Below are 8,575 nucleotides of genomic sequence, written 5' to 3' on the forward strand. Positions count from 1 at the left end.
CTGAATTAAGCTTTTCCCTTGTCCAACATCAAAGACAAAATGTGGTTTATTTATTAACAAAGCAAAGGCTGGGAATATGGTAGATTAGCAGAAATATGAAAAGTCGCGGGGTATCATAAGCAAGAAAGTATTAAGTTTTGCTGCTAACTTGATGAGACTTTAAATATCTCACTTCAAACCTCTCAGTCATAGTTTCCTTCTCTACAAAAGGGAGAGACTGAACTGTGGGTTCGGAATGGATTGAGTGTATCTCCCAACAGTGTATGTGTTGAAATTCAATCCCCATTTTAAAGATAAAAGGCTATGAATGTAACAGGCATGTCTGTAATTCTAGCTACTCAAGAGGCTACAATCTGGAGGACCATGGTTTGAAGCCAGCCCAGTCAGAAAAACTTCCATCTGGTTTTATCTCCAATGAACCAGCAAAAAACTGGGTTGTATGAATACCTTAAATAGTAGAGAGCCAGCAAAGCAAGCAATCTAAGTTCCAGGCCCTGTATACAAAACTTGGTCCTAGGAAGGAAAATAAAAAGAGGGTACAACTTAAATCCATCCATCTTATTTAGAGGGGGAGAATCTTTGAGAAACAATTAAGGCCTTACTTCAGATCTTCAGGGCAAAACCCCCATGGTGATTTTATAAGAAGAGGAAGAGATCCAAGCACATTCCTTGTCTCTTGCCTGAGATCATTATCAGAGGCAGGCCTTGAACTTCCAGAACTATTAGCTACATAAATTCTTTTCCCCCAGAACTTTATACAACTTCAGGTATTACATTACAGTAACACGAAATGGACTAAGGCAGATTTGGTCATTGGTCTTGAACTAGAATAGAGATCAGACTCATCAGGAGTGCTAATTTAAAGCATTCATGCTCATCCCCTCCATACCAGTACCAACACTCCACACTACCCCATCAGACCTGGAAGATGAATTTCTAGGACCCCTTCTATATGATAACCTTCTGCAGTCTTATTCTCCCGCCCCACTTCCATCACCATCTAAGGGTCTTTTAGCTATATCTTTTTCTCTCATTTTGTTTCAAAATAGAGCAAGTAAGGAAAGTAGTTAAAACACTTACAGGGAAACTTAGGCATTAATTGAACAGGATGATTTCTCATGATCTGTTTGAAATCTTAGAATTTCAGGCTCCCAGAGGTGAGCCTACCTAAGTTTTTGAAACATCATCTTCTAGCCTTTTAAATGCTGCAAAATTCACTGGCCTCACTGTTGGTTCTATTTCATACTGGAATCTATTTTTTAACTTTGTTCAGGAAAAAAAGGTAAGCTAGAGCTTAGACAGTCAGTCATAATCAATAACATTTGTTAAATACCCTTTTGTACCTGATATAATGCTAGAAAAGAAATACAGTAAAAAGGAATCATTTCTCTGAAAATATGTTTGAAAATCAATAGCTTCAGTGCCAACCTAGAAGGGGTTTCATAGTTTGAGGTATAGGAATTTTCCTTGATCCATTGTGGAGTTTTCTTTCCCCTTAAAGAACTTAAAGAGTTACTTTTATCCATATGCTGCCCTGATACCAGAGGTCAAACCCAGGCAAGTGTTCTAATCTGAGCTACACTCATAGACCCAGATTGGTGTTTGGAAATACTAAGAAGGCATTTTAATTCTGATTCAAAAAAAAAGAAAGCAAATTTGATCTCTTGTCTTCAGTTCAGGAAATGTGAATAATCTTTGTAATCTCTAAACCTAAGACACTGTCTGATCAAACAACAAAAACAAACAAAAAAAAGGGCTCAAGAAACATTTGAATAAATGGATTGCTGTAGGAGCAATGGAGCTATAGCTCAGTGGAAGAGTAGAATAAATAAATAAACAAATAAATAAATAGATGCTCTGTCTCCTTCCTCTGACTAACTCTCAGAGGGGACAAGCAGCAGGCTGCCTGGATTGCTATGCATCTTTACATATGATACTAGAAAAGGGAGCAGCCATTTTCCCTCACTTGAGGGTGCTGATTTCTGTGCTATCTATTCAATAGTGAATAAATCAGGTGAGACACAGATTGTACAGCCACATATTTTATCTTCTTCATTGATTTTTACCTTCAAAGGTTCTTTTCACTGCCTGCTGGTTTAGAGGCAACCTAGCCCTCAACGGCTGTAACAACCACAATTTCTGAATAGTTAATAGCAGCTAACAGCTGTTCACATTTATCTTTTATGTGCAATATCTAACACAGGGCCTGGATTTAAGATCAGTGGGCTTCAAGAAACGTTTGTTAAATTGAATTGCAGAGGCCACTCTGTCTAAAAATGTGCTTGACTCCCTTGCCTACAGATTCTGATTCAATTGGTCTTGAATGTGACATTTTATCAGCATTTAAGTTTTCCAGATGATTCTAATATACAGCCAAGGCTGAGATATTGAATAGTCTTCACATTACCCTGTCCCTTATTTAAAAATTGAGATTAGAAGTTCATAAAAAGCCATAAAATGTTAAAGAGATGGTAGCACCTTAATAGGAGATTTCTTTCTGATGTAGTCAGAAAGCAAATCTGAAAAAAATGTGGGGCAGAGGCCCAATATTATAGACAGAAATGGACACAGTTGTCACTCCTCTTACTAAATTTTTCAATGGCATGCAATGCTTCTGAAATATGGTTTAAAATTCTTAGCATGGCCATGGTACTCATTGGACACTATGTTGAAAATGAATTATATGACTTGTAGGTAGGGGAAGGGAGGGAAAAACTGGGAGAAAAGGAGGAAAGGGGTGACATCATCCAAAAAGAAATGTACTCTTTACCTCACTTATGTAACTATAGCCCCTCTGTATATCACCTTTATAATAACAACTATAAATTAAAAGGCAAATTCTTAGCATGACCTTCAGCATGCATGGGTTTCCAACCTGAGCTGGTGCTATCTCCTCCCCTCAAACTAGACATTGTGTTTTCTCTTTGTACCCATCGACTAACTCTTTACAGGTATCATCAATGATTTATGTGGCTTAATATCTGTTCTCTCCCTACAGAGATGGGATTGGATCTGTCTTGTTCACCATACAGTTCTGCTATTGAGTCATCCTGTAACTTTGGATATATTATTCAATCTCTCCAAGCTTCAGGTTTCTAATTAGCAAATGGTGATATCATAGCAGCTAATGAAGGATTGCTGTGAAAGGAATTAATGAGATCATTCATGCATCAAGTTTGCAGTCTAGGGCCTACCACAATGTAAGTACTAAGAAAAGTATTAAGAATAATTATTCTGAAGAAGTCTTTAACTTAATGTTCCTTCCAAGCTCTATCTTACAATTGTATGTATCATGTCGCTTTGGAGATTAGGAACTATATAATAGCCCCATTCTTGCTTTCCAAAATTTTGTGACCAAGTCAGAAATAAAACACAAAAGGCAGAAAAATAAATATCAAAGCTATATAACCAATAGAGCAAATGGAATAATGTAGTTTTAGATATGAAGCCAATGGTGATTACTATCACCCTTCCTCAAATTAAATCTGTTCCTTGCAACCATTGTTATTCAATTGTTATTCAATTGAAGACAGGTCTTTATGCAGAAACTTTATCCACCCATATTATTCAAATATCTTTCTTCATGAGATGATATCAATGGTTTATATTAACTATATTTCTAGATTGCTTTACTTTATGAAAATTAAAGTTGACATCCTTACATTAGTCCTTTTTAATTTTGATTGTCAATTGAATCTACTCATAAAGAACTCATAGCTAGAAACTACTGAACTACGATATAAGGTCAGCAGGTAGAAAAATGTATCAGTTAAATAACTTTTACAATATTAATAAGTCTCCTACCACTGTATCCTTACAATGTGTCTTAATTGAAAATAAACATTCTACCAAGGTCCCATTGAGGGATTTTCACAGGGATCTGGAAAATTGCCCATAAGTTAGTCTTTGCACTGGGTGCTGGTGGCTCATGTCTGTAATCCTAGCTACTCAGGAGGCTGAGATCTGAGGATCACAGTTTAAAGCCAGTCCATGCAGGAAAGTTTGAGACTCTCCTCTCCACTTAATCACAGAAAAAGCCCAAAGTGGCACTGTTGCTCAAGTAGTGGAGTGCTAGCCTTGAGCAAAAAAGGGGCTTAGGGACAACACCCAGGTCCAGAGTTTAAGCCCCAGGACCTGCAAAAAAAATTTTTTTAGCAATTTTTTTATTGTGATTAAGTGATTACATGAATTTTACAAATTTCACAGTATTGTGGGATAGTGATACTTAGTTAAAGTCACAAACACATTCTAACCTTCATGGAGCAAATTGTCTTTATCATGGTCTATAAAGTTTATGAGTTCTATGAGCTTTGACAATACAGTTATTTCATCCACATCGGGTGATATGTACATTTCTTTCCTTTTGCTTAGTGTCAGCTATTCCCTCTTTCCCGCTCATTCCCTCCCTCCTATCACTGCCATTGAGTTGCTTAGTTTGTTTTGATCAATGACTAGTGCAGGTGATGGGTCCTGCTGTTGTATGTTTTCCCATTTCCCTCTGTTTCTGTGTCCTCCTTCTAGTTTCCTTCCCGATGTGTACATAGATACCATATATGTGGTCATCAGCATGGGGCCATTTAGTAATGATTCAGTCAGATGAGTGGAGGTCCTTTGTTTTCTCAAGTCTTGTTTACTTTGTTGTATCTCCTTACATTTGGATTTAACATCCACTTATCAGGGAGACCATGTGCCGTTTGTCTCTTTGCTCTTGGCTTACCTGACTCAACATGATTTCTTCTAGTTCTATCCATTTCCCTGTGAATGCCATTATTTTGTCCTTTCTAATGGCTGCATAATATTCCATTGTATATAGGTACCACAATTTTTTGGATCCATTCATCTGTGGTGGGATATCTGGGTTGTTTCCATATCCTGGCTATTGTGAACAGTGCTGCAGTGAACATGGAGGTGCATGTGTCCTTGTATACTGGTTCTTGTTCTTCAGGATAGATGCCTAGGACTGGTATGGCATGGTCATAGGGGAGGTCTATATTTAGCTTTCTGAGGACCCTCCAGACTGCTTTCCAAAGTGGTTGTATAAGTGTACATTCCCACAGTGTAGTAGGGTTCCTCCAGCATTTGTCATCGGCTAACTTTAGGATGTGGGCCATTCTGACTAGGGTAAAGTGATATCTCAGGGTTGTCTTTATTTGCATTTCCCTTACAACCAGGGATGGTGAACATTTCCTCATGTGTTTCTTTATCATTTTTAATCTCTTCTTCTGAGAAGTCTCTCTTTAGTTCCCTTGCCCATTTAGTACTTGGTTTGTTGGGTTTGGAAGGGATTCCTTTCTTGAGTTCCCTGTATATACTAGATATTAGCCCTTGTCTGATATATTGCTGGTAAATATTTTTTACCAGTTAGTTGGCTGTCTTTCTAGTTTGGTTGCTATAGCTTTAGCTGTGCAGAAACTTTTTATTTTAAGGTAGTCCCATTTGTCGAGTCTCTCTCCGATTTGTTGTGACCCTGGAACTCTGTTCAGGAAGTTCCTGCCTGTGCCTATAAGTTCAAGTGTCCCTTCTACTCTGTCCTGCAGTAGTTTCAGAGTTTCAGGTTTGATGTTAAAGTCTTTAGTCCATTTTGAGTTGATGTTAGTGCATGGTGACAGGCTAGGGTCCACTTTTAGTTTTCTGCATGTGGCCGCCCAGTTTTCCCAGCACCAGTAGTTGAAGAAGCTGTGCTTCTTCCACTGTATGTCTTTGGCTCCTTTGTCAAATATCAGCTGACTTTAAGCGTGTGGTTTTATTTCTGGATCTTCTATTCTATTCCATTGGTCTTTGGGTCTGTTTTTGTGCCAGTACCAGGCTGTCTTTGTTATTATGGCTTTATAGTAGAGTTTGAAGTCCAGCATTGAGATCCCTCCTGTGTTGTCATTTTTGCCTAGAATTGTTTTGGCTATTCTAGGTCTTTTGTTGTTCCATATGAATTTTTGGACTGTTTTCTGTATTTCAGTAATGAATGTCATTGGGATTTTAATAGGAATTGTGTTGAATTTGTATATCAACTTTGGCAGTATGGCCATTTTCACTGTATGAAGTCTGCCTATCCAAGAACATGGAAGGTCCATTTCCTGGTGTCCTCTATAATTTCTTTTTTATTTAAAAATGTTAGTGAAAAAAATTAAAAGATAGTCTTTGCTTATGGACAATTATTCTGTTTATTTTTCTACACTGGGTAACATGCAATGGCAATTTATGAAAAAAAACTTGATGGAAATGTCCGCTTGGCAGTGATTCTAATGGTCTTCGTTACTTGCAAGGCACTGCTGGACAAACCATTCATGACCTCAAGTGACATTAAACCTCATTTCTATTCTAACTAGACCTTATTAAATTGCTGCCACTCTGATGGTCACTAATGAGATGTAAACTCATTCTAAAATAATTTGTACTTAAATAAGGAAATGAGAACTCATGCATTAAGGAAATGAGAATCCACATCAGCAAAAAACACCCAGAAATTTCATAAAGATGAACTTGAAAAGTCCCAGAATCCCCTAATCACTTATATTACAGCATTGCACATTAAAATAGTGATTCATTGTAGCCTTGACCATACCTAAGTGGTCATATTTTTTCATATAAATGTATAGCCTTTTGCTTCAAATTAATGCATGGAGGAAAGCTTTTACTATTAAACCATCTGAGCTTCTGTAGTTCATTCTTCCAAGCCAGCCAGCTCTGAGTGTCACTTTGCTTTGAATGAACAAAGGACTGATGCCAAGGCCACAGTCCCTTGTCTGCCTCTTGATCTGCCTTCCCTGACAGCTCTGCTTGGAGAGAAACAGGGAGATTAAGGAGATGCCAGGCTGCTGGGAAAGTGACAAGTGACAGCTCCCATCAGCATATATCTCTTCTTGGCAAAAATGAGGGAATGTGGAAACAGGCCTCTTATGGAACATATTAATGATCACAAAGCATCCTGAGTTGTGCCTCCAAAGCCAGGAATATATGTGTATTATTCATCAAAGCCTGCCAACTGAGTTGCTAGAATCTGGCCATCTTTCACTGAAATAAGAGCAATCATCTGTTGACCAGGAGGTTTCTACATGCTACCTCAAATCATAATACTAAACTCTAAGATAATAGACAAACTGACATTGAGAAAAAAAATGGTCATTTGTACAAGAAGCCAGGATTTCAACTCAGGCTTCTCTGGCTCTAAAACCCATTCTTCAGTCACTGAAGGCCTTTCAGTCTGCTTTCATTACAGCTCTGGCTTAAGAAAGTGGGCCAGATTTAGTACACAAAGACTTAGCTAGCCAAGTGCTTTAAAAATTAACTTTGCTGTGGGGCTGGGAAGTTGGCTCAGTGGTAGAGCGCTTGCCTTGCATGCCTGAGGCCCTGGGTTCGATTCCCAGCACCACATAAGCAAAAAAGCCGGAAGTGGCGCTGTGGCTCAAGTGGTAGAGCACTATCCTTGAGCTGAAAAGCTGAGGGACAGTGCCCAGGCCCAGAGTTCAGGCCCCACAACCAGACACAAACAAACAAACAAACAAAAAAATTAACTTTGCTATACCAGGGATCAAACCCAAGTCCATGTGCATGTCAAACAAGTATTCTATCACTGCGCTATGTCCTCAGCCATGGAACTTCCCTAGATCTCACTGTTCCGCTTCATCTTTGCCCACCTGGTTCAATGTCTCCTTACTATACTCTGCGAGTCTCACAACATTTATATCCTTTTAACCACTGCTCTTTGTTGCATCCAGGGCTGTGTTAACAAACCACCTTTCCAATGACTTTGTCTGAAGTGTTCCTCACAAAGAACCAATCCGTCAGGGATTCTTCAGTTGTTTGACTGGTTGGTTTGTCCTTATCAGTTTTGCCAAATGTATGAATAATACACACATTAGTTTCAGTGCATCCATTCCTCCTTAGTCTGAAGTTGGCTCGTCATACCCTTTCTTCACCTCAGAAAAGTCTGTCAAGAAAGATTTGTTAAGAATATATACATACACACACATACACACACACACACACACACACACACACACACACACACACACACACACACACAGAGACACACACACACACACACACAATGAGACTCACTGAATAAAGGAGGGAGACACTGAGCTAAATGTGCATAGGTCAAACAGGACAGTGAAAGCCTAGGTTAAGACCCATGGCTGGAGATACAGCTCAGCAGTAGAGCACTTGTTTGACATGCACATGGCCCTGGGTCAGCTCCCTAGAATTGCAAAATTAATCATTTTTTAAAAGCACTTGCCTAGCGAAGTCTTTGCCTGACCCACTTTCTTAGGCAAAAAGTGGAATAAAAGGACCCAAGCATATTGAAAGATCTCAGAAGTTTATAACTTATGTACAAAGAATAAAGATAAAAGGTTCCATCTGAGAGACATTATCTAAAGATATCCTTTACATAATATTTAAGGAATGTGCTAAATAGCTAGTCTTGAAAATAGATTCTCAAAATAGATTTCAAAAATCAAGAGCCAGGATACTTCCATTGGAATAGATTTTCTAAGAAAACAGCAAAAAGACCACTTTCCTTTTCATGCCACCATGAAACTCTAATGACTCTGGATCAGTATCCTGAAGTCTACCACAC

The sequence above is a fragment of the Dipodomys merriami genome, unplaced genomic scaffold, assembly GCF_024711535.1.
Source record: "Dipodomys merriami isolate MVZ:Mamm:240054 unplaced genomic scaffold, mDipMer1.0.p SCAF_1, whole genome shotgun sequence".
Classification (NCBI taxonomy): Eukaryota; Metazoa; Chordata; class Mammalia; order Rodentia; family Heteromyidae; genus Dipodomys; species Dipodomys merriami.